This window comes from Tamandua tetradactyla, chromosome 14 (genome assembly GCF_023851605.1).
Source record: "Tamandua tetradactyla isolate mTamTet1 chromosome 14, mTamTet1.pri, whole genome shotgun sequence".
NCBI classification, from domain to species: domain Eukaryota; kingdom Metazoa; phylum Chordata; class Mammalia; order Pilosa; family Myrmecophagidae; genus Tamandua; species Tamandua tetradactyla.
Genome location: NC_135340.1, coordinates 56,878,417 through 56,906,305, shown reverse-complemented (window position 1 = coordinate 56,906,305; position 27,889 = coordinate 56,878,417). Strand labels below are relative to the sequence as shown.

The 27,889-nt window shown below is 36.5% G+C and overlaps 1 protein-coding gene across 10 annotated transcripts in view; it reads left to right on the top strand.

Moving 5' to 3' along the window:
* The window catches only part of TTBK2 (tau tubulin kinase 2), a 307,449-nt gene that overhangs the window by 107,422 nt on the left and 172,138 nt on the right, over window positions 1–27,889 (top strand). Inside the window, exon 2 of one of the 10 annotated variants that reach the window (XM_077127607.1) lies at window positions 7,641–7,746. The exons of the other annotated variants lie outside the window; for them this stretch is intronic. The gene's annotated coding sequence lies outside the window, so the exon portion shown is untranslated. The remainder of the gene's footprint in view (window positions 1–7,640; window positions 7,747–27,889) is intronic. 10 annotated transcript variants of the gene reach the window in all.

Below are 27,889 nucleotides of genomic sequence, written 5' to 3'. Positions count from 1 at the left end.
CTGTGAAGTGTATGGTATAAATATGTTCCATTTGTGAATATGTTGTTTTGGAATTCTAGTAGATTAGTTTCTATTAAGTTAGTGAAATATATATTAAATTTTCTGACAGAGTCTGCTCTTTTAAAAAGAATAAAGCCCTAAACTTTGCAATTATCCAGGTTTTCTACCACTTGGCTCATTTGGTCAGAGCATGAGGCTCATAAAATTATGGGTTTTTAGCTCAATTTTAGCTAGGCTTACAGCATGGGAAATCAGAATACAGTGAATAGATTAGCACCCATCATTACTACTAGAAAAAACAAATAATTGGAGAAGGAAGAAGGGGAAAAGATGCCTGCCTTTCTTTTTCTCATCTTTTTTTTCTCTTTCTGTTTGTCTCAAGAGGTGCTTTCAAGTCAGTGATGTAGAGGTCACAAACAGTGCTGCAGGAGCTCCCTCTTCTTGGGTTGCACAAATCCAGGAGATCTGTTCTAGTCTCAGGCAAGCCCATATAAAGTATAGCACCAGCCTGGCCTAGACAGTGCCGTGTCATCTTTTCTTTTTGTTACTTATCCCTAAGGAGATGCTGCCAGGTGAAGCAAGATACAGTTCTACATTCCCTTCAGGAAGTTCTCCTGCCTATTTTGGCCATGATTTACTTAGGATTCTGAGTGATAAAGCTTGGAAATCAGTTTAGTACCTTTTAGTTGTTAGATTGGAGACCCTTGAATGCTACCTCTCTCTTCTTTCATTTTACTTTTCATACTATTATCTAGAATGGTTTTCCTTCCACCTTATAGTGTTTTGCATTCCAAAAATAACTGGTTTTTATGCTTTGATCTGTATTTCAGTGAGGTACCCCTGGCTTTCTTCTTTTGGCTTCCCAATTTAGGATTTCTGCATACTTATTTCTTACAACTTCTTTTTGTTGAAGATGCTTTGAAAATTTGAATCCCTTAGAGAATATTTTTATATAGATTTGGGCTGATCTTGCTTTCCTATAGATATAATGACTTCTTACTGTGTGACCCCAATAAAAAAGGCTGTGTGTATATGGAAAAGAATATAACCAGAGGCCTAACTCTTTTTTTGTTTGTTTTGTTTTACATTTTTAAGTGTATAGTATAACATATATATGAAGCAAAGAAATAAAAAAGCAGTAGTTTTCAAAGCACTCTTCAACAAGTGGTTAGAGGACAGATCCCAGAGTTTGTCATGGGCTACCATATGACCCTCTCATATTTTTCCTTCCAGAATATGGGAGGCTAGAGGGCTTACATATTTTTTTATCACCACAATTGACTTTTTAAATTCTTTTTTGTGAAAAATAACACATATACAAAAAAGCTATAAATTTCAAAGCACAGCATTTAGCTGTAGAATATATTTTAGACTATGACATGGGTTACAGTTTCACAATTTTAGGCTTTTACTTCTAACTGCTCTAAAATACTGGAAAGTAAACAAGATCAATTGAATGATTCAGCATTTATATTCATTTGTTAAATCCTATCTTCTATGTATAACTCCACCATCATCTTTAATCTTTCCATACCTTTCTTTAGGTTGTTTGGGCTATGGCAGTTCTAAATTTTTGATATTGGAATGGTCTGTCACTAATACAGGGTAAGGAGATGGAACTATCTGATATTCTGGAGAGGCAGGGCTGGCTAGGTTTCAGGACGTATCTGGACCAGGGACCCCTCTGGACGTTGTAGGTTTCTGGAAAGTTACTCTAGTGCCCTTGTGGAATCTTATATATTGCCCTGGGTGTTCTTTAGGATTGGCTGGAATGGTCCTCAGTGGGGGTTGGCAGGTTATGATAGGTAGCAAGGTCTAACTGAAGCTTGCATAAGAGCAACCTCCAGAGTAGCCTCTCTACTCTATTTGAACTCTCTCTACCACTGATACTTTATTAATTGCACTTCTTTTCCCCCTTTTGGTCAGGATGGAATTGTTGATCCCCATGGTGCCAGGTCAAGATTCTTCCCTAGGAATCATCTCCCAAGTCGCCAAGGAAACTTTCACAGAATCTAACTCTTTATAGGTGTTTTAGTTTTCTCAAACTGCCAAGATGCAATATATCTGAAATGGTTTGACTTTTACAACAAGAATTTATTAAATTTACAGGTTGACAATTCTGAGTTAGTTGGTGGAAATAACAAGGACCTTCCATTAGTGTGGTACATCTTTTACAATTCATGGAAGAACTCTTTTATTATTGTGCTATTAACTATAGTCTGTCATTTACAATAGAGTTCACTGTTGTATGGTCCCTTAACTTATACAAAAAATAGAGAATAAAGAGAAAAAATTCAAATATACATTCACGTACCTAAAGCATAGCCTTAGTAATAAGTATGAGCATATCAATCTGTTGTGTTTATACCCCTTCCCTTCAACATTTTTTCCCACCTTGTGGGAATATTTTAAAACAAATCGTAGAATTTGTAATACTTCAGTATGTGTCTCTATGTAATAGATAAAGATTCCTTTTTAAAAAACATAGTCATTAAACACCTAATAAAATTAACAATAATTTCTCAATACCATCTATGAATCTAGCCATTGTTGAATTTCTCCTATTGTCTCAAAAATGTTCTTTTACAGAATTCACATAGAAGTTAGGCATATTGCGTTTGGATGATGTGCCAGTTTGAAAGTGTTGTATATCCCAGAAAAGCCATGTCCTTTAATCCTGATTCAGTATTGTAGGTGGAAGCCCTTTTGATTAGATTATCTCCATAGAGGTGAAGTGCTCCCAGTTTTGGGCAGCCATTTGATGAGATTATCTCCACAAAGATGTGGTACCCCTGATTGTGGGTGTGGCCTTTTGGTTTGATGGAGATATGACTCCACCTTTTCAAGGTGGGTCTTGATTATTTGTTTACTGGAGTCCTTTAAAACAGGAAACATTTTGAAGAAACCTCAGATGCAGGCACTTGGAGAACAGTTGTTTCAGAGCTGACAGAGACAGGATATTTGGAGATGCTTGGAGTGTCAACAGAGAGAGCAGATACCTAGACATAGGTGGAGCCCAGCAAATGTCACCATGTGCCTTCCTGTGAGATGCTAAGAAAGCCAGAACCCACAGTTGTTTCCCAGAGAAGCTAAGTGAATGCCCACAAAAGTTAGAGAGGATACCACTGGCATCAGAAACTGGAAGCAATAGAATCAGAAACAAGGACCAGCAGACACCAGCCATGTGCCTTCCCAGCTGACAGAGGTGTTTCAGACAGCATCATCCTTTCTTGTGAAGGTAATCTCTTGTTGGTGTCATAATTTGGACATTTTCACAACCTTAGAACAGTAAACTTTTGTAACTTATTAAATTCCCTTTTTAAAAGCTGTTCTATTTCTTAATAAGGGGAACAAATGTTAAAATAAATTTAGTTTGATCTAAGACAGAATAAACTTATGAAGTATGTAACAACATGGATGGACCTAGAGAACATTATGCTGAGTGAGACTAGCCAAAAACTAAAGGACAAATACTGTATGGTCTCACTGATATGAACTGACATTAGTGAATAAACTTGGAATATGTCATTGGTAACAGAGACCATCAGGAGATAGAAATAAGGTAAGATAGTGGGTAATTGGAGTTGAAGGGATACGGACTGTGCAACAGGACTGGATACAAAAACTCAGAAATGGACAGCACAATACTACCTAACTGTAATGTAATTATGTTAAAACACTGAATGAAGCTGCATGTGAGAATGATAGAGGGAGGAGGGCTGGGGACATAAATGAAATCAGAAAGAAAGGTAGATGTTAAAGATCGAGATGGTATAATCTAGGAATGCCTAGAAGAGTGTATAATAATAGTGAAATGTACAATGTACAAATTTTAAAAATGTTTTTGCATGAGGAAGAACAAAGGAATGTCAATATTGCAGGGTGCTGAAAATAGATGATAACTAATACTTTAAAATGTCACATTATGTGTGAGACTAAAGCAAAAATGTTTATTTGTTACAAAATTTTGATTTTGACTAGAGCATTTCCTAATATAACTCATGTAGATAGTTTGATTGAATGTCATAAGTACTTGGAATCTCAGGTAGCACATGAGATTTTGTTGGTTTGTCCAGAGTGATCCCCCGATGAATTCCAGAATGATTTGATCAGTGAGTGGAAAAGTATTTACAAGCCCCCTTCGGGAAATGGTGAGAGTGGGGAGAAATTCAACTTCCCCAAGTTGAATTCTTGATATTCTCACAAGCAGTGTGGACAACCAAAGCTATAGGCTGAGCCCCCAGTCTTGGGGTTTGTTCACATGAAACTTAACCCCACAAAAGATAGGTCAAGTCTACTTAAAATTTAGGCCTAAGAGTCACCCCCAAGAGAGCCTCTTTTGTTGCTCAGATGTGGCCTCTCTCTCCAGCCAATATGATGAGCATTCTCACCACCCTCCCCCTCTCTGCGTGGGACATGACTCCCAGGGGTGTGGACCTTCCTGGCAAGGTGGAACAGAGATCCTGGAATGAGCTGAGACTCAGCATCAAAGGACTGAGAAAAACCCTAGAATGAGCTGAGAATTAACATCAAGAGACTGAGAGAACCTTCTCGACCAAAAGGGGGAAGAGTAAAATGAGACAAAGTGTCAATGGCTGAGAGATTCCAAACAGAGTCCAGAGGTTATCCTGGAGGTTATTCTTACCCATTAAGTAGATATCACCTTGTTGTTCAAGATGTAGTGGAGAGGCTGGAGGGAATTGCCTGAAAATGTAGTGCTGTGTTCCAGTAGCCATGTTTCTTGATGATGATTGAACAATGATATAGCTTTCACAATGAGACTCTGTGAATGTGAAAACCTTATGTCTGATGCTCCTTTTAGCTACTATATCAACAAAAGAGTAGAACGTATGGAATAAAATAAATAATAGGGGGAACAAATGTTAAAATAAGTTCAGTTTGAAATAGTGGTAAATGAAAACGAGGGGTAAGGGGTATGGTACGTATAGTTTTTTTTTCTCTATTATCATTTTATTTCTTTTTCTGTTGTCTTTTTATAAATCGTTGCAAATGTACTAAGAAATGATGAATATGCAACTATGTGATGATATTAAGAATTACTGATTATATATGTAGAATGGAATGATTTCTAAATGTTTTAATTTTTTTAATTAATAAAAAAAGTTGAAAAATAAATAAATAAAATAAATTTAGTTTGAAATGCTAGTGATCAATGAAAGGGAAGGGTAAGGGATATGGTATGTATAATTGTTTCTTCTGTTTTTGTTTTATTTTTCTGTTGTCTATTTATTTCTTTTTCTGAATTGATGTAAATGTCCTAAGAAATGATCATGATGATGAATATGCAACTATGTGATGATATTGTGAATTACTGATTATATGTGTAGAACAGAATGATCATATGTTAAGCATGTTTGTGTTTCTTTCTTGTAATATTTTTTTAAAAATTTAAAAATTAAAAAAATTTTTTTTAAACCTGTTCTATTTCTGGTATATTGCATTCAGGCAGCTTAGCAAACAATACAGATGACATCTCTGAAATCTCTCCTAGTGTATAAGAGTTCCCTCATCCTGCCTTTTCTTTCCTGCCTTCCGTTCTAGTTTGCTAGCTGCTGGAATTTAATAAGTTGCTAGTTTATGTTTTGGGGTGCACTGAAAGAGAGACCACATAATTCAAAACTGCAAGCCAATTTGGAGTCTTTATTAGCCGGCCCGCAACTCCCTCAGAAACTTCCAAGAAGGAAGATGCAGAGAGCAACCCCCAGAGGTTTCAAGGTGTGCTTATAAAGGCTAAAATCGTGTTGTGGTTTTACAGTTGCTAGCAAGCAAGTGTATCATAGAAGCAGAAAAATGCCATTAGCTGTTGTCAAAACACATCCCGTTCTCTCAGTTTCCTAACATTGGTTATTGTTTAACTCTTGGGGACGTTCCGCCCCAGTGTTGTGGGGACTTTCCCTGCTTGGGCCTGATTGATTGCTCCTGGCCCTCCATAGTTTACAGTTCTAAGGCCGAGAAAATGTCCCAATTAAAAGAAGTCTATAGAAATGTCCAATTTAAGGCACCCAGGGAAAGATACCTTGGTCCAAGAAGGCTGATGACGTTCAACATTTTTCTCTCAGCTGGAAGTGCAGGGTGGTGAACATAGCGGTGTCTGCTGGCTTTCTCGTGGCTCTACAAAAGGGACTCTCTCCAAAATGTTTCCTCTTTTAAAGGATTAATGGATATAATGAGTAATAATTCAAGAGTATAATATGGGCTGTAGAGTACTGATTACTGTTGGTCCAACAAACTTCTCTCTCTCTTTTTTTTAAACTTAATGCTATGTGTTCCTTTTCAATGACATTATGATGTTGTTTCAGGCAATCTAAACTTCTCAAATATTTTAATAGGTACTATAGATCTTCTTTGTGTTAATTTATTCTTATGCACACTTTTTAGTTTGTTTGCTTTATTTTATTTTTAAAAAATGCGTTTTTGTTCTTTTTTAAATTGCAAACCTTAAAGGGCAGAGATGATGTATGTTTAAACTTGACATATGCTCAGCAGCAAAATGATAGCACACATTAGCTTCATATGTGGTGATAGTATAGTATACATGTGTAAATGGGGATGTGGGAGAATAGGACACTGTAGCTCTTCTATTTCTGTTTTATTTTCTTCATATATTTCGTTGTTGCTTTTTTTCTAAGAAAAAAATATTAAGGTTCTAGAAAATTTATTAAAGAGTGCTGTAGATACTAGTTGATAAAGCCACCTTTGGATGACTAGGGCTTAGATTCTTAAGGCAGTATTATATAGGGATTCAGCTCTTCATTGTAATGAAAGAGTCACTTGGATCTTACGAAAAATAATTTATTTTCATTTAGGAATAGGCTTGAGTTTTTGAGTGTTTCCATGTAGATGGGTCTCATGCTTTGGGAATTCAGGATATTGTAATTGTACGATTATTTCTACTTAGTATATCTTTTCATCAAGGAAAGTCATTCTTGGATTTTTAAAATTTAATTACGATTATTTCTACTTAGTATATCTTTTCATCAAGGGAAGTCATTCTTGGATTTTTAAAATTTAATTCAGTGCTTGCTCACAATTGCTATGTAAATATATATTTAAGTGTAATAAATGTTTTTCTACAAAAATATTTTGTAGCTCAGATTTTTCAGTAACTCTTATGTGTTTTTCCTCTATAGCATATTCAGTCTAATGATGTTTTTTGTACTTAAAAATTACTACTTAAATCAGTGAATGACTAGAAAGTTGTCCAACATTTCTGTCCTACTTGAGCTCCTTACTTCATGCTGTGAATGCTCAGCATCATCTCTTGGTCTCTTTCAAAGCACTAGCTTGAGTAAAACAGGTTTTTCTCTTTATATATTTCCTTGAATGAGAAGATAATTAAAGGATTAATTATTTATACGTTTTTCTCTTCTAAATCCTCTAAAAGTAAGTGAAAATCCTATTTATATCAAGAAATAAAGTAAATACCATTATTAGGTAGTCAACTAATTGCATTATTTTCAGTTGAGATAATTGAGAATTAGTCTGTCTTGCCTGTATAAATTTAGGGGGAAATTACATTTTTCTCTATAGCCCATAAAAGTAAAGTGATTTGCTTTTGATTGGGGAGGACTTACTTCTACCCAGAAATATCAGTCCTGGATTTTATTTTTGCCTTGTAGACTACAGAGCACAAGCTGAGAGCTGGGAAGAAGGGTTACTATTGCAGGAGAACAACGGGTACCTGTTTTGCCTTCCCTGCTTGAAATCTCCAGCTGCTACTGCAAAGTATGACTACTCCCTATCCTCAATCATAAGAATATAAGAAATATGACATCTCTGGATTTAATCTCTTGTCTACTGATAGAAGACTGTGTCTATGAAAGTTATTCCAAAGGAACCTTTTATGGGAACGTAGTAGCTGCACTCTCGAACCTAAAATATTAGGGATATGCCCTTATTAAATCTTTAACCTTTTATACATTTATCTATGAATTTATCTTCCTTTTTATTTATATTTTCAACCTTGCATTTTCTTTCCCTAGAATGACATTGTTTGCCTGCATTTATGTTCATCTGTTTCATAAAAGGATGTTAGGAAAGACATTTGCAAACTCTTATCTGTTCAATGGTTCACATTTCCCTACTTGGAAGATTTAGCTTATCTGTAGGTTTGGGGATTTCTATTCATTATTCTGTTTGGATTTTGAAAAGTGACAGGAAATAGAATAGGTCTAAATTATTTTAAGGAGCAAAAATCCATTTCCCTGAAATGGAATATAATATAATATATATGTGTGTGTGCTCATAATTACAATTAAGGTCTGGAATCATAATTCAGGAAGCCATCATCTGGGGTTGGAATTAGGAGTCAGGGAGGAAGAGGATCTTTTACTTTTTCCCATCAGAGTTTAAGAAATTTAAAAAAAAAAAAGGAAACATTTCTTTTATAGTAAAATTGGAATATAATGGTAATTATACATATCTTTAACATCTACTCTTATTCTTTATTTTCTCTTTAAATTTCTATGGTTGAAGATACATGGTAAATCTGTACAATGGAGCATAGTATAATGTAACTAAAAAACTGTTTTGTGGTGTGAACTTTATAAATGTTTGGTAATGTATTATTTGTGGGGAGATGTATAGCAGTGTTTGTGGTATGCGAGGGACAGTGCTACTGAATGCTAGGCTCATTCATACTTTATTTCAAGATACAATTCATGCATAAAGCCTCCATTTTTTCGAACGTTTTTAAGGTTGTAAATGTTTGTGGTAAAAATTTAAAAATTAAAACAGAGGAATAAAATGGAAAGTAAAATTTTCTTTCTTCTATCTATCTCCTCAACTTTCCGTTTCCAATCTCTTAACTACTGTTACTGGTTTCTTGTGCTTTTCCCCAGCAACTTTCTTTGTATGTTATAATTATTCATAGACATACCAAAAAACGTGTGCATACATATGAAATCTCCTTCCTTTAACCCTTCCCCGGCATATGGACTCATCATATATAATCTGTTTTGCAAATTGATATGACCCTTTATATTCGCTCAACAAGACTCATTTTCTTTACACCTTTATGTTCTGCAGCAGAGGTGATTCTTCAAACATGCAGATCAGATCACGTCATTCCCAACCCTTGTTTAAAATACTTCAGGGCTTTGCCTTTCTTAGGTAAAGTCTGCGTACCTTTACATGGCATGCTAAGACTGAGCTGACCCCTGCCTGCTTCTCCAGCCTCTTTTTTTGAAACTGTTGGTCTTACACTCAGAGCACAGGTCATTTTAAACTTATTTCGGTTTCTTGAAAGTTTACAGCCTCTTACTTACCTTTTTTCCCTTCTTAAAAGTTTATAACAGTCCCAATATTTATAGAAATCCACAAATAAAACAAGGTTTTATAAGCTCAAGCAAAGTACAATTAAGAACTTCATTTTTTCCATAAACATATATATCCAGAAGTATATATGCTTATAAAATGTGACCGTGCTAGTTTGCTGCTTCTTTTTACTTCAGGAAGATTATTACAGGATTTATTTATTTATATTTAAAATAAAAGTTATGCAAACAAATAGTTTAATAATCCGCAAGTTCTACAAAGTTTGTCAATAAAAAAACAGTAGTTCAGGTCCTGGTTCCATGTAAGATGGAGTAAGCACACTTCACCCTGTCTCTCCCACTGAATGCAGCTATAAAACATGGACATAATACAAGGAGTGGCTGTTTGAGGACTCTGAAAAGTAAATAATAGGAGGCTGATTGGAGAAGATAAGAATTTAAATTACCACTGACCTGGCAGTGAGTTTACGACTTTTTTCTTTCCAGTATACCCCAGGCTGAACTCAGTGTATCCTGAAACTTGAAAGTGAGCATTAACATGGACTGAAAGCGCTCTAGGAGAATTCTCTAGTTTTTACCCTAGTTGTGAGAAAGGGGTCTATTAATGTTCAGAGTCAGTAAAGATGTCTGACATATTTCTCTCTCTCTCTCTTTTTTTGATTCCTCTGTTCTCTTGTGCTGTAGTCCCAAGCCATCCTTGGCACTAGCTGCAGCCAACAGTGGACTGGCAATAGTCAGTCTCAAAGGGAGGGGAGCTTTCCTCTCAGATTGGAGGAGCTGTGGTCTTAACAGAGTGGAGTGAATTCCCATTGCTTTTCTTCTCCCTCCGTCCTTCTCTTGCTTGGCCCTGACATGGGCATGATCCTGTGAATTACATGACACAGTAGGGTTAATAAAACCTCAGCTTTCCTTCTGGAAGGCTAGAAAAGGGGTGCCCAGGGAACTGCAAGATTGTTTGAGAGGGAGGAGCTTAGGAAACTGATCTCTCTAAGTTGTTTTTGGACTCCTGAGCTGTCTTTCAAGTTGTGCATATGTGGGTCTGATCCTAAGCATCATACATAGACATTGAGAACTGAACTATGGGATAGACCACCAACCAAGTCCCAAATTATAGACTGCATGGGACACATATGGAACAGATTCAGTGTGCTGGTTTGAAAGGATGTATGTCCCCTAGAAAAGCCATGTTTTAATCAAAATCCCATTCCTTCTTCAGTACTGTATGTTTGAAACTGTAATCAGATCATCTCCCTGGATGATGTGATTTAGTCAAGAGTGTTATTATGTTGGATTAAGTGATAACATATCTCCACCCATTTGGGTGGGTCTTGATTAGTTTATTGGAATCCTATAAAAGAGGAAACATTTTGGAGAATGGGAGATTCAGAGAGAGCAGAGAATGCTGCACCACAAAACAGAGAGTCCATGAGCCAGCGACATTTGGAGAAGAAGAAGGAAAACATCTCCCAGGGAGCTTCATGAAACCGGAAGCCAGGAGAGAAAACTAGCCAACTAGAGCATTCTATATGACAGCAAGGGCTTGGAAAACTGAACTGATGTTGGAAACACACCCATAGAAGACTGATCAAAACTTGAAGCCTGAACCCAATTGTGAATCAAATGCTGGCTAAAACTAAAATGCCAACATTCGCTATGGGACTTAAGTAAGACCCAGGGTGGCATAATATAATATTTAAAATGTCCAGAATGCAACCCAGAATTAGCATAGAAAGAACCAGAAAAATATGAACTAAAATGGGAAAACACAGACAATAAACTTCATTGCCAAGTCCAGATATCTGAAAAAATTATTTAACACTGACTTTAAATCAACATTTATGATCCTACTCCAGGAATGAATGAATAGATAGAAAGTCTCCACAAAGAAATAGAAGATACGAAGAATTAAATGGAAATTTTGGGTCTGAGAAATACAATAATGGAAATGAAAAACTCTTCCCAACTAAAACCCTGTGCTCATTAAGCAATTACTTACCATATCCCTTCCCCCTTTCCCTAGTAACCTGTATTCTACCTTCTGTTTCTTTAAATTTCTATATACTAGACATTTCATATACCTGGAATGATAGATAGTTGTTCTTTTGTATCTGGCTTATTTCAGTTTGATGTCTTGAGGTTCATTCATGGCATGTATCAGAATATCATTCCTGCTGTGAATATTGATGAGCAAATATCTATCAGAGTCTCAGTTTTCATTATTTTTTTTTTATTATTAATTAAAAAAAGAATTAACAAAACAATTAGAAATCATTCCAATCTACATGTACAATCAGTAATTCTTAATAACATCACATAGTTGCATATTCATCATTTCTTAGTACATTTGCATCAATTTAGAAAAAGAAATAAAAAGAAAACAGAATAAGAATTAAAACAATAATAGAAAGAAAAAAAAACAAAAAAAACAAAAACAAAAAACCTATACCTCACATGCAGCTTCATTCAGTGTTTTAACATAATTGCATTACAATTGGGTAGTATTGTGCTGTCCATTTCTGAGTTTTTATATCCAGTCCCGTTGTACAGTCTGTATCCCTTCAGCTCCAATTATCCCTTCTCTTTTTTTTTTTTTTTTTTAATTAACGGAAAAAAAGAAATTAACCCAACATTTAGAGATCATACCATTCTACACATGCAATCATTAATTCTTAACATCATCACATAGATGCATGATCATCATTTCTTAGTACATTTGCATTGGTTTAGAAGAACTAGCAACATAACCGAAAAAGATATAGAATGTTAATATAGAAAAAAAAATAAAGTAATAATAGTAAAATCAAAACAAAACAAAACAAAACAAAACAAAAACCTATAGCTCAGATGCAGCTTCATTCAGTGTTTTAACATGATTACTTTACAATTAGGTATTATTGTGCTGTCCATTTTTGAGTTTTTGTATCTAGTCCTGTTGCACAGTCTGTATCCCTTCAGCTTCAATTACCCATTGTCTTACCCTGTTTCTAACTCCTGCTGAACTCTGTTACCAATGACATATTTCAAGTTTATTCTCGAATGTCCGTTCACATCAGTGGGACCATACAGTATTTGTCCTTTAGTTTTTGGCTGGATTCACTCAGCATAATATTCTCTAGGTCCATCCATGTTATTACATGGTTCATAAGTTTATCTTGTCTTAAAGCTGCATAATATTCCATCGTATGTATATACCACAGTTTGTTTAGCCACTCTTCTGTTGATGGAGATTTTGGCTGTTTCCATCTCTTTGCAATTGTAAATAACGCTGCTATAAACATTGGTGTGCAAATGTCCGTTTGTGTCTTTGCCCTTAAGTCCTTTGAGTAGATACCTAGCAATGGTATTGCTGGGTCGTATGGCAATTCTATATTCAGCTTTTTGAGGAACCGCCAAACTGCCTTCCACAGTGGTTGCACCCTTTGACATTCCCACCAACAGTGGATAAGTGTGCCTCTTTCTCCGCATCCTCTCCAGCACTTGTCATTTTCTGTTTTGTTGATAATGGCCATTCTGGTGGGTGTGAGATGATATCTCATTGTGGTTTTGATTTGCATTTCTCTAATGGCCAGGGACATTGAGCATCTCTTCATGTGCCTCTTGGCCATCCGTATTTCCTCTTCTGAGAGGTGTCTGTTCAAGTCTTTTTCCCATTTTGTAATTGGGTTGGCTGTCTTTTTGTTGTTGAGATGAACAATCTCTTTATAAATTCTGGATACTAGACCTTTATCTGATATATCATTTCCAAATATTGTCTCCCATTGTGAAGGCTGTCTTTCTACTTTCTTGATGAAGTTCTTTGATGCACAAAAGTGTTTAATTTTGAGGAGTTCCCATTTATTTATTTCCTTCTTCAGTGCTCTTGCTTTAGGTTTAAGGTCCATAAAACCGCCTCCAGTTGTAAGATCCATAAGATATCTCCCAACATTTTCCTCTAACTGTTTTATGGTCTTAGACCTAATGTTTAGATCTTTGATCCATTTTGAGTTAACTTTTGTATAGGGTGTGAGAGATGGGTCTTCTTTCATTCTTTTGCATATGGATATCCAGTTCTCTAGGCACCATTTATTGAAGAGACTGCTCTGTCCCAGGTGAGTTGGCTTGACTGCCTTATCAAAGATCAAATGTCCATAGATGAGAGGGTCTATATCTGAGCACTCTATTCGATTCCATTGGTCGATATATCTATCTTTATGCCAATACCATGCTGTTTTGACCACTGTGGCTTCATAATATGCCTTAAAGTCAGGCAGCGCGAGACCTCCAGCTTCGTTTTTTTTTCCTCAAGATGTTTTTAGCAATTCGGGGCACCCTGCCCTTCCAGATAAATTTGCTTATTGGTTTTTCTATTTCTGAAAAATAAGTTGTTGGGATTTTGATTGGTATTGCATTGAATCTGTAAATCAATTTAGGTAGGATTGACATCTTAACTATATTTAGTCTTCCAATCCATGAACACGGTATGCCCTTCCATCTATTTAGGTCTTCTGTGATTTCTTTTAACAGTTTTTTGTAGTTTTCTTTATATAGGTTTTTTGTGTCTTTAGTTAAATTTATTCCTAGGTATTTTATTCTTTTAGTTGCAATTGTAAATGGGATTCGTTTCTTGATTTCCCCCTCAGCTTGTTCATTACTAGTGTATAGAAATGCTACAGATTTTTGAATGTTGATCTTGTAACCTGCCACTTTGGTGTACTCATTTATTAGCTCTAGTAGTTTTGTTGTGGATTTTTCCGGGTTTTCGACGTATAGTATCATATCGTCTGCAAACAGTGATAGTTTTACTTCTTCCTTTCCAATTTTGATGCCTTGTATTTCTTTTTCTTGTCTAATTGCTCTGGATAGAACCTCCAACACAATGTTGAATAATAGTGGTGATAGTGGATATCCTTGTCTTGTTCCTGATCTTAGGGGGAAAGTTTTCAATTTTTCCCCATTGAGGATGATATTAGCTGTGGGTTTTTCATATATTCCCTCTATCATTTTAAGGAAGTTCCCTTGTATTCCTATCTTTTGAAGTGTTTTCAACAGGAAAGGATGTTGAATCTTGTTGAATGCCTTCTCTGCATCAATTGAGATGATCATGTGATTTTTCTGCTTTGATTTGTTGATATGGTGTATTACATTAATTGATTTTCTTATGTTGAACCATCCTTGCATACCTGGGATGAATCCTACTTGGTCGTGATGTATAATTCTTTTAATGTGTTGTTGGATACGATTTGCTAGAATTTTATTGAGGATTTTTGCATCTGTATTCATTAGAGAGATTGGTCTGTAGTTTTCTTTTTTTGTAATATCTTTGCCTGGTTTTGGTATGAGGGTGATGTTGGCTTCATAGAATGAATTAGGTAGTTTTCCCTCCACTTCGATTTTTTTGAAGAGTTTGAAGAGAATTGGTACTAATTCTTTCTGGAACGTTTGGTAGAATTCACATGTGAAGCCATCTGGTCCTGGACTTTTCTTTTTAGGAAGCTTTTGAATGACTGCTTCAATTTCTTTACTTGTGATTGGTTTGTTGAGGTCATCTATGTCTTCTTGAGTCAAAGTTGGTTGTTCATGTCTTTCCAGGAACCCGTCCATTTCCTCTAAATTGTTGTATTTATTAGCGTAAAGTTGTTCATAGTATCCTGTTATTACCTCCTTTATTTCTGTGAGGTCAGTAGTTATGTCTCCTCTTCCATTTCTGATCTTATTTATTTGCATCCTCTCTCTTCTTCTTTTTGTCAATCTCTCTAAGGGCCCATCAATCTTATTGATTTTCTCATAGAACCAACTTCTGGCCTTATTGATTTTCTCTATTGTTTTCATGTTTTCAATTTCATTTATTTGTGCTCTAATCTTTGTTATTTCTTTCCTTTTGCTTGCTTTGGGGTTAGCTTGCTGTTCTTTCTCCAGTTCTTCCAAATGGATAGTTAATTCCTGAATTTTTGCCTTTTCTTCTTTTCTGATATAGGCATTTAAAGCAATAAATTTCCCTCTTAGCACTGCCTTTGCTGCGTCCCATAAGTTTTGATATGTTGTGTTTTCATTTTCATTCGCCTCGAGGTATTTGCTAATTTCTCTTGCAATTTCTTCTTTGACCCAGTCGTTGTTTAGGAGTGTGTTGTTGAGCCTCCACGTATTTGTGAATTTTCTGGCACTCTGCCTGTTATTGATTTCCAACATCATTCCTTTATGGTCCGAGAAAGTGTTGTGTAAGATTTCAATCTTTTTAAATTTGTTAAGACTTGCTTTGTGACCCAGCATATGGTCTATCTTTGAGAATGATCCATGAGCACTTGAGAAAAAGGTGTATCCTGCTGTTGTGGGATGTAATGTCCTATAAATGTCTGTTAAGTCTAGCTCATTTATAGTAATATTCAGATTCTCTATTTCTTTGTTGATCCTCTGTCTAGATGTTCTGTCCCTTGATGAGAGTGGTGAGTTGAAGTCTCCAACTATTATGGTATATGAGTCTATTTCCCTTTTCAGTGTTTGCAGTATATTCCTCACGTATTTTGGGGCATTCTGATTCGGTGCGTAAATATTTATGATTGTTGTGTCTTCTTGTTTAATTGTTCCTTTTATTAGTATATAGTGTCCTTCTTTGTCTCTTTAACTGTTTTACATTTGAAGTCTAATTTGTTGGATATTAGTATAGCCACTCCTGCTCTTTTCTGGTTGTTATTTGCATGAAATATCTTTTCCCAACCTTTCACTTTCAACCTATGTTTATCTTTGGGTCTAAGATGTGTTTCCTGTAGACAGCATATGGAAGGATCCTGTTTTTTAATCCATTCTGCCAATCTATGTCTTTGGATTGGGGAATTCAGTCCATTGACATTTAGTGTTATTACTGTTTGGATAATATTTTCCTCTAACATTTTGCCTTTTGTATTATATATATCATATCTGATTTTCCTTCTTTCTACACTCTTTTCCATATCTCTCTCCTCTGTCTTTTTATATCTGACTCTAGTGCTCCCTTTAGTATTTCTTGCAGAGCTGGTCTCTTGGTCACAAATTCTTTCAGTGACTTTTTGTCTGAGAATGTTTTAATTTCTCCCTCATTTTTGAAGGACAATTTTGCTGGATATAGGAGTCTTGGTTGGCAGTTTTTCTCTTTTAGTATTTTAAATATATCATCCCACTGTCTTCTAGCTTCCATGGTTTCTGCTGAGAAATCTACACAAAGTCTTATTGGGTTTCCCTTGTATGTAATGGATTGTTTTTCTCTTGCTGCTTTCAAGATCTTCTCTTTCTCTTTGACCTCTGACATTCTAACTAGTAAGTGTCTTGGAGAACGCCTATTTGGGTCTAATCTCTTTGGGGTGCGCTGCACTTCTTGGATCTGTAATTTTAGGTCTTTCATAAGAGTTGGGAAATTTTCAGTGATAATTTCTTCCATTAGTTTTTCTCCTCCTTTTCCCTTCTCTTCTCCTTCTGGGACACCCACAACACGTATATTTGTGCGGTTCATATTGTCCTTGAGTTCCCTGATACCCTGTTCAAATTTTTCCATTCTTTTCCCTATAGTTTCTGTTTCTTTTTGGAATTCAGATGTTCCATCCTCCAAATCACTAATTCTATCTTCTGTCTCTTTAAATCTATCATTGTAGCTATCCATTATTTTTTCTATGTTTGCTACTTTATCCTTCACTTCCATAAGTTCTGCGATTTGTTTTTTCAGTTTTTCTATTTCTTCTTTATGTTCAGCCCATGTCCTCTTCATGTCCTCCCTCAATTTATCGATTTCATTTTTGAAGAGGTTTTCCATTTCTGTTCGTATATTCAGCATTAGTTGTCTCAGCTCTTGTGTCTCATTTGAGCTATTGGTTTGTTCCTTTGACTGAGCCATATTCTCAATCTTTTGAGCGTGGACAGTTATCTTCTGCTGCTGGCGTCTGGGCATTTATTCAGATTTCTCTTGGTATTGGACCCAGCAAGGTTGTAATATTTTTCTGTGAAATCTCTGGGTTCTGTTTTTCTTATCCTGCCCAGTAGGTGGCGCTCGTGGCACACGTTTGTCTGCGGGTCCCACCAGTAAAAGGTGCTGTGGGACCTTAAACTTTGGAAAACTCTCGCCGTCCTGGGGGTTCGCTAGCCGAAGCGGCTTGAGCCGGCCCGGGGTCCGAACGCAGGGAGGGTTGCTGGTCGCCGCAGCCAGGGAAAGAGCCCGTCCGAATTTCCTAGTCGGCCCTGGGCAACAAGTGTGGCGGGAGGGCGCCAGCGGCAGCGGCCCGCCCGAGAGAGTGCACGTTCCCCGGGAGTCACGGGGTCACCGTTCTCCGCGGCCTGGGGGTTTCCGATCCAATTCTCTCAGTTGGTCCGGGGGCTGCGCGTGGTGTGGGCGCCAGTCGCCTTGGTTTCAGGGGACCACCTCTCCAATTCTCCCAGCCGGCCCGGGAAGGGGGAAGGGAGTAACTCCGGCTGCTTGCCACCCCGCCCGGTAAGGTCCGCGCGCCTCGGCGATCTCACCCGAGCTGCTTCTCTCAGCCAGCCAGCCGTTCCAGGATGGGGTACGCTGTCTTTTTTATCTCTGTTGTGGCTTTGGGCGCTTTCTGTATCGTTTCTACTCCCCTAGTAGGTGTCCTGGAGAAGAAACTAAGATCCGCGCGTCTTACTAAGCCGCCATCTTCCTCAGTTTTCATTATTATGGGTGTATATTTCAAGCTGAAATTGCTAGGAAAAATGATAATTATATAATTAACTTTCTGAGAAACTACCAAACTTTTCTACAGTCGTTACATCATTTTATACTCCTATCAACAATGTACATCCTTGCCAAAACTTGTTTTCCTTTAAAAACAAATGGTATTCTAGTGGGTGTGAAGTGGAATTTCAATGTAGATTTAATTTGCATTTCTCTGATGACATGATGTTAAGCATCTATTCATGTACTTATTTGCCATTTGTTTATCTTTCAGAGATATGTCTATCAAGATCTTTACTTATTTTTTAATTGGATTGTTTGTCTTTCTGTTGTTGGATAGTAGGAGAAATTCCTTACATAGTCTAGATATTAAACCCTTATCAGATATATGGCTTCTAAATAGTTTCTCCCATTCTGTAGGTTATCTTTTTACTATCTTCATAATGTCCTTTGACACACAAAAGTTTTAATTTTGATGAAGTTCATTTTGTTTTTTTCTTTTATTTCTTGTGCTTTTGGTGTAAAATCTAAAAATCCATTGCCTACTACAAAAGTACTGAAGATAATTTCCGTATGTTTTCTTCTAAGAATTTTATGGTTTTAGCCCTATATTTAGATCATTGATCCATTTTAAGTTAATTATTGTATATGCTTTGAGGTAGGGGTCCAATTTCATTCTTTTCCATAAGTGGATATCCAGTTTTCCCAGCGCCATTTGTTGAAGAGATTTTTCTCTCCCCATTGTATAGACTTGACTCTCTTGTTGAAAGTCAGTTGGCTGTAGATGTATGGATAAATTTCTGGATTCTCAGTTCTATTCCATTGGTCTATATGTCTGTCCTTGTTCCAGTATTACACTGTTTGGATTACTATAGCTTTGTAATAAGTTTTGAACTTATGAATGTAAGTCTTCCAATTTTGTTCTTCCTTTTCAAGATGGTTTTTGGCTTTTTGGGGCCACTTGCCATTCCACATGAATTTGATGATTAGATTTTTGCTTTCTGCAAAGAAGGTTGCTGGAATTTTTATCAGGGTTGCATTGAATCTGTAAATCACTTTGGTTAATGCTGACATTCTAATGATATTAAGTTTTCCAATCCATGAACATGGAATAGCTTTCCATTCATTGCTTTAATTTCTTTCAGTAGTGTAATTTTCAGTGTACACATCTACGTGTCTTTTACATCCTTGGTTAAATGTATTCCTAGATATTTTATTCTTTTAAATGCTAGTGTAAATGGAATTGTTTACTTGATGTGCTGGTTTGAAAGGATGTATGTACCCTAGAAAAGCCATGTTTTAATCAAAATCCCATTTCATAAATGTAGAATAATCCCTATTCAATACAATATGTTTGAAACTGTAAATAGATCATCTCCCTGGAGATATCGTTTAATCAAACTGGATTAGGTAGAGGTGGGTCTCCACCTATTTGGGTGGGTCTTGAAAAGTTTCTGGAGTCCTATAAAAGAGGAAACATTTTGGAGAATAAAGGAGGTTTGGAGAGAGCAGAGAATGCTGCAGCACCGTGAAGCAGAGAGTCCACCAGCCGGCAAACTTTGGAAATGAAGAAGGGAAGTACCTTCTGGGGAGCTTCATGAAACAGGAAGCCAGAAGAGAAAGCTAGCAGATGATGCCATGTTCGCCATGTGCCCTTCCAGCAGAGAGAGAAACCCTGATTGTGTTTGCCATGTGCTTTCTCACTAGAGAGATAGACCCTGAACTTCATTGGACTTCTAACCAAGGTATCTTTCCCTGGATGCCTTTGATTGGACATTTCTATAGACTTGCTTTAATTGGGACATTTTCTCAACCTTAAAACTGTAACCTACCAACTTATTAAATTCCCCTTTTAAAAAGTCGTTCTGTTTCTGGCATATTGCATTCTGGCAGCTAGCACACTAGAACACTTGATTTATTATAATTTTTTTGACCAGGTAACCTTTAATACTTATCTAAAACCAATTTTTCTAGTTCAACAATTTCAAAAAACCTTCACAGCAGTGCTAAAATTGACAGGTTCCAATTTTTGGTAGTCTTTATATTTTAGTGGCATTAAGATAAAATAGTATGTGCTACTGCAAAAGGAAGGTTTCCATAGGGGGAAAAATCAACAATAGATGATCTGATATTTAAAAATAGATAGTTTGCCAAGCAAAATGCCACCACACCAGCATTTGATTTACATTAACTCCCTTTCCCCCAGACACTTACTATTTAAAAAAAAGTTTTATTGATATATATTATATATTCACATACCATGTAATCATCCGAAGTGTACAATCAGTGGTTCATAATATAATCATATAGCTGTGCATTTTATCATCACAGTTGACTTTTTTCTTTTTTGTGAAAAATAACACATATACAAAAAAAACAATAAATCTCAAAGCACATCACAACAACTAGTTGTAGAACAGGTTTCAGAGTTTGGTTTGGGTTACAATTCTGTAATTTTAAGTTTTCATTTCTAGCTGTTCTAAGATAATGAAGACTAAAAGAAATACCAGTATAATGATTCAGCAGTCAAACTCATTTGTTAAACTCTACCTTCTCTGTTTAACTCCCGTCTTCACCTTTGATCTTTCTCCCATTCTTTAGGGGTATGTGTTTAGGCTAAGCCCATTTGAACTTTTTCATGCTGGAAGGGGCTGTTGATAATATGGAATAGGGGGATGAAACTAGTCGATGTTCTGGAGAGGGTGGCCCCTCTACTTTTCAGAACTTATCTAGTCCAGGAACCCATCTTTGGGTCCATATTTGCAGGTCTGTAGTGCATAGAACCTGTGCTGGTCTGAAAGGATGTTTGTACCCTAGAAAAGCCATGTTTTAATCAAAATCCCATTTCATAAAGGTAGAATAATCCCTATTCAATATAGTTTGTTTGAAACTGTAATCAGATCATCTCTCTGGAGATGTGATTTAATCAAGAGTGGTTGTTAAAGCAGTGTGAACAACCAAAGTTATAGACTGAGCCCCCAGTGTTGGGGTTTGTTCATATGAAACTTAACCCCACAAAGGATAGGTCAAACCTATTCAAAATTAGGCCTGGGAGTCGCCCCCAAGGGAACCTCTTTTGTTGCTCAGATGTGGCCTCTCTCTCCAGCCAACACAACGGGCAGGCTCACCACCCTCCCCATGTCTGTGTGGGACGTGGCTCCCAGGGGTGTGGACCTTCCTGGGAACGTGGGACAGAAATCCTAGAATGAGCTGAGACTCAGCATCAAGGGATTGAGAAAACCCCTAGAATGAGCTGAGACTCAGCATCAAGGGATTGAGAAAAACACTAGAAGAGCTGAGACTCAGCATCAAGGGACTGAGAAAATCTTGACCAAAAACGGGAAGAGTGAAATGAGACAAAGTGTCAATGGCTGAGAGATTCCAGGCAGAGTCAAGAGGTTATCCTGGAGGTTATTCTTACACATTAAGCAGGTATCACCTTGTTATTCAAGATGTGGTGGAGAGACTGGAGGTAACTGCCTGAAAATGTAGAGCTGTGTTCCAGTAGCCATGTTTCTTGAAGATGATTGTATAATGATATAGCTTTCACAATGTGACTGTGTGATTGTGAAAACCTTGTGTCTGATGCTCCTTTTATCTACCTTGTCAACAGACAGGTAGAACATATGGAATAAAAATAAATAATGGGGGAATAAATGTTAAAATAAATTGTTTGAAATGCTAATGATCAATGAAAGGGAGGGATAAGGGGTATGGTATGTATAAATTTTTTTTCTGTTTTCATTTTATTTCTTTTTCTTAATAGATGCAGATGTTCCAAGAAATGATCATGATGATGAATATGCAACTGTGTGATGATATTGTGAATTACTGATTATATATGTAGAACGGAATGATCAAAATAGAAATGTTTGCATTTGTTAGTAGTTTTTTGGTATTTAAAAAAATTAAATTAAAAGAAAAAGAAAAGAGTGGTTGTTAAGCTGGATTACGTGATGACATGTCTCCACCCATTTGGGTGGGTCTTGATAAATTTCTGGAGTCCTATAAAAGAGGAAACATTTTGGAGAATGAGGGAGATTTGGAGAGAGCAGAGAATGCTGCAAGCACCATGAAGCAGAGAGTCCACGAGCCAGGGACCTTTGGAGATGAAGAAGGAAAATGCCTCCCAGGGAGCTTCATGAAACCAGAAGCCAGGAGAGAAAGCTAACAAATGACGCCAAGTTTGTCATGTGCCCTTCTAGCTGAGAGAGAAGCCCTGACTGTGTTCACCATATGTCTTTCCAGATGAGAGAGAAACTCTGACTGTGTTCGCCATGTGCCTTCTCACTTGAGAGAGAAACCCCGAACTTCATCAGCCTTCTTGAACCACAGCATCTTTCCCTGGTTGCCTTTGATTGGACATTTCTATAGACCTGTTTTAATTGGGACATTTTCTCAGCCTTAGAACTGTAAACTTGCAACTTATTAAATTCCCCTTTTAAAAGGCCACTCTGTTTCTGGAATATTGTATTCCAGCAGCTAGCAACCTAGAATAGAACCATTGCAAAATCTTATATAATGGCCTAGGTGTTCTTTAGGATTGTCTGGAATGGTTTTAGTTGGGGGTTTGCAAGTTATGATAGGTAGCAGTGTCCAGTTGAAGCTTGTATAAGAGTGACCTCCTAAGTGGCCTCTCAACCCTATTTGAACTCTCTCAGCCACTGACCCTTATTTGTTACACTTCTTTTCCCACTTTTGGTAAGGATGGCATTGTTGGTCCCATGGTTCCAGGACCAGACTCATCCCTGGGAGTCATCTCCCTCACTGCCAGAGACACATTCATCTCTTGGTGTCTTGTCCCACATAGTGGGTAGGGCAATGATCTCATTTGCAGTACTGGGCTTAGAGAGAGTGAGGCCACATCTGAGCAACAAAAGAGGTCCTCCAGAAATAACTCTTAGGCATACCTATGGGTAGACCAAGCTTCTTTGCTACACACACAAGCTTCACAAGAGCAAGTCTCAAGATCAAGGGCTTAGCCTATTGATTTGGGTCTCCCTAATGTTTGACACAGTATCAGGGTTTTTTCCAGTGGTAAAATTTAGTAGTTCTGTATTTTTTTCCTCATTGCTCAAGGGACTTTGCCAATACCTTTTCATTATCTGCTTAATGTAGTCTAGGATGTGTCCAAGCATTACATTTAGACTGTATAGGATTAAAGGCCCTCATTTTTATTCAGGGCTCCCTGTGATTTGATTGTTTACATGAGCTACCGAAACAGGTTGAGTTAGATTATGTGCTACAGAAAATTTAGGTTCAGACAAAAGAAACCTTTCTTCCTTTGGTTGCAAAGAGTAGGTGAGGTTCTGAAAAATAAATGATTTCTTCCTTACCCCTGTGTTCTGAATTATCTTAATCCTGACCTGATTGGCTTCATTCTTATCTCTAAATACCCGGTTATACATATATAAAACAGCCTCTCAAACTCCAGGAATGGTAATTACCACTCTGGACTAAATGTGCGTGCTATAAGAGCATACAATCTAGGCCCCAATATTTTTATAAGGATTTTCTGAAGGAGACCATACAATAATTTACTCTTTTGTTTCTGACTTATTTTGCCTCACCAAATGTCATACAAGTTCATTCACAATGTTGCATGCCTCACAACTTCTCTCCTTTTTGTAGCAGCACAATATTCAGACATATATATACACCATTGTTCACCAGTCTGCTTCTCAGTCAGTGCATTCTTCAGCCATCTCCATTCATTGGACATCATGTATAACGTCCAAAGTCAGCAATCTATCAACACACTCAATTTTAGGTAATTTCTTTGTTCCAAAGAGAAAGATAATCAATGAACACACCCTTACCAAATAGAAAATCCAAGCCTCCCCTTAACTCTTGTCCCTCCCCCCATTATTTACAGCCTGGGTTGCTGTGGTACTGTTGATGGTTTCCTGTTAAACATAGCCCATAGCATGCAATAGCAGTTTTTTCTCTATCCCCCAAACTTATACATTCTTTTTTACAAGATACATACCTTTTCAATAGTTCGTGCAAAAACTTATATTTGTAGTATTAGTCATTGGAGCACATGGATCTATACAACCCCTTTCAATCACTGTCACCTTTAATATGGTAATTTAATATGGTAATTAAAGGTAATTACTTAGAGACAGACCCACTAGTGAACCTCCTTCACTTCTATCTGTTCTCTTACATTTAAGTTCAACCTCATTAGCTAACCATACACCTATCTCTAGCGTCTGTGTATCTCTTGGTCCCCTATATTCTGTATTCTGAGCTTCTTGTTTGGCCTTTATCATGGTCCTAAAAGTAGAGTCATTCATCCTTTTGTGTCTGGCTTATTTCACTCAGCATTATGTCCTCAAGACTCATCCATCTTGTCATGTGCTTCAGGACATTATTTTGTCTTAGTGCTGCATAATATTCCATTGTATGTATATATCACATTTTGTCTTGATCTTCATTTTCCCTATAGCTAATGAAAATGAGCATCTCTTCATGTGCTTTTGAGCCATCTGTATTTGTTCTTCAGAAAAATGTCTATTCATATATTTGGTCCATTTTATAATTGGGTAGCTGTTGAATTATATGATTTCTTTATGTATACAGGATATCACACCAACATGTGATTTCCAGATATTTTCTCCTGTTGAGTTGGCTGCCTCTTCACCTTTTTGACAAAGTCATTTGAGCACAAAAGCATTTGATTTTTGAGGAGTTCCCATTTATCTATTTTTTCTTTTGTTGCTTGTGCTTTGGGTGTAAAGTTTAGGAAGCTACTGCTTATTACTAGGCCTTGAAGATGTTTCCCTACATTTTCTTTTAGGAGCTTTATGGAATTGGTTCTTATATTCAGGTGCTTGAACTACTTTGAGTTAATTTTTGTTTAGGATGTAAGTTAAAGGACCTCTTTCATTCTTTTGGCTATAGATAGCCAGTTCTCCCATACCCATTTTTTGAAAAGACTGTTTTGTCTCAGTTCAGTGGATTTGGGGGCCTTGTCATGCCAGTACCATTCTTTTTTTTTTTTCTTTATTTTTGGGGGGGTGGGGGGCAGTGCATGGTCTTGGAAGTCGAACTCAGGTCTCATGCATGCAAGGCAAGCATTCTACTGCTGAACCACCCATGCGCTCTTTTGACCATACTTTATAAGTTTTTAAATCAGGAAGTGTTAATCCTCCCATTCCGTTCTTTTTTAAGATGCTTTTAGCTATTTGGGGTCTCTTTCCCTTCCAGTTCAATTTTGTATGACTAGCTTTTCAAAGTCTTCAGAGTAGGTTGTTGGAATTTTGATTTGTATGCCTTGAGTCTGTAGATCAATTTGAGTAGAATTGACATCTTAACTACATTTAACCCTCCTAACTGTGAACAGGGTAAGTCCTTCTGCCTATTTCTTCTTTGATTTTCATATATGCTCTTTATCATAATGAGGAAGTTGATTCCTACCTTTTGAAGTGTTTTCATCAGAAAAAGATGTTGAATTTTGTCAAATGCTTTTTCAGCACCACTTAAAATGATCGTGTGATTTTTCCCTTTCGATTTGTTAATGTGCTATCTTAATTGATTTTCTTGTGTTGCACTATCCTTGGATTCCTGGTATAAATCCAACTTGGTTGTGGTGTATAATTCTTTTAATGTCTTGTTGGATTTGATTTGCTAGTATTTTGTTGGGAATTTTTGCATCTGTGTTAATTACGGAGATTGGCCTGTAGTTTTCCTTTCTAATAGCATCTTTACTCTGTTTTGGTGGTAAAGTGATGTTAGCCTCATAAAATGTGTTAGGTAGTGTTCCTATTTCCTCAAATTTTTTGAAAAGTGTGAGCAAGATTGGTGTTAGTTCTTTTTGGGGTGGTTGATAAAATTCCTCTGTGAAGCCGTCTGGCTCTGGGCCTTTCTTTGTAGGAAGATTTTTAATGACTGATTTAATCTCTTTACTTGCAATTGGTTTGTGCAGTCTTCTATTTCTTCTTGAGTCAGTGTAGTTTGTTCATGTGTTTCCAGGAATTTGTCCATTTTATCTAAGTTTTCTAGTTTGTTGGCATATAGTATCATCTTATGATTTTTTTAAAAATTTCCTTAGGGTCTGTGGTAATGATCCCCCTCTAATTTATGATTTTGTTTATTTGCATCCTTTCTCTTTTTATCTTTGTCAGCCTTGCTAGTGGTCCATCAATTTTATTGACTTTCTCAAAAAAACAGTTCTTGGTTTTATGAATTCTTTCTATTGTTCTTTTCTTCTCCAATTCATTTAACTCTGCTTTTATCTTTACTTCTCTTCTATTTGCTTTGGAGTTCATTTGCCATTCTTTCTCACGTTCCTCCAGGTGAGCTGTTAAGTCTTTGATTTTTGCTCTTTCTTCTCTTTTAATATAGACATTTAGGGCAACAAATTTCCTTCTCAGCATAACCTTTGCCACATCCTGTAAGTTCTCATATATTGTATTCTTGTTTTCATTCACCTCCAGATAGCTGTTGATTTCCGTAGCGATTTTTTCTTTGACCTACTGGTTGTTTAAGAGTGTGTTATTTAATACCCATGTATTTGTGAAAGTTCTCATTCTTTGATGGTTATCGATTTTTAGCTTCATTCCATTGTGATCAGAGATAGTACTTTGAATAATTTCAGTCTTTTAAAATTTATGAAGATCTGTTTTTTTCTCAGCATATCTATCTTGGAGACTATTCCATGAGCACTATAAGAATGTATATCCTGGTGTTTTGGGGGTGTAATATTTTCTATTAGGTCTAATTCATTTATCAGATTGTTAAAGTTCTCTGTTTCCTTGTTGATCCTCTGTCTGGTTGTTCTATGTATAGAAGAGAGTGGTACATTGAAGTCTCCCAGTATTACTGTTAAACATCTATTACTCCCTTCAGTTTTGCCAGTGTTTGCCTCATGTACTTTGGCGCCTTGATTTAGAGCATAAACGTTTATGATTGTTATTTCTTCTTGGTAGATTGTCCCTTTTATTAATATATAGTGTTCTTCTTTGTCTCTTCTGATGCCTTTACATTTAAAGTCTATTTTGTCTGACACTGGTATGCTCCTGCTTTCTTTTGGTTATAGCTTGCATGGAACTTTTTTTTTTTCCATCCTTTCTATCTATTTATATCCTTGGGTCTAAGATGAGTCTCTTGTAAGCAGCGTATAGCTGGATTATGTTTCTTATTCCATTTTGCCAATCTGTATCTTTTAATTGGTAAATTTAGTCAGTTAACATTCAAAGTTATTACTGAAAAGGGGTTTCTTGAATCCATCTTCATTTGGATTTTATTTGTCAGATCTATATATTCTTTTCTTCTCTGCTCTTTTTATCCTTTAAATTATCCTTACTGGTACTCTTCAATTTTGTGCCCTCTACCAGACCTCTCTCTCTCCTGTTTTTTTTTTTTTTTAATGTTTTTAGCTGGCAGAATTCCTTTTAGTATTTCTTGTTGGGCTAATCTCTTATTTACATATTCTCTCAGTATCTGTTTGTCTGTGAAAATTTTACTCTTTACCTTAGTTTTGAAGGACAGTTTGGTTGGTTACAGAATTCTTGACGGAAATCTTTCTCTTTTAGAATCTTAAACATATCATACCAGTGCCTTCTCACATCCATGGTGCCAGTTTAGTATCTGAACTCAGTCTTATGTGGTTTCCCTTATAGGTAATAAATTGTTTTTTTCTTGCTGCTTTCAACTTTTTGCTTTTCTTCAACATTTGACAGACTGATTAGTATGTGTCTTGGTGTAGACCTAGTTGGGTTTATTCTATTGAGAGATCATTGGGCATCTTTGATTTGCATATTTATGTTTAAAATATTAAAGGTTGGGAAGTTTCCCCCCATTATATCCTCAACTAATCTTCCTAGCCTTTTATTCTTCTCTTCTCCTTCTGGAACACTGATTTTATGCACTTTGTTTTTCCATCATTTCTCTGAGATCCAATTCAAATTTTTCTTTTTTGCCATTTGCTGTTTTGTGTGTTTGAAATCAGTTGTCC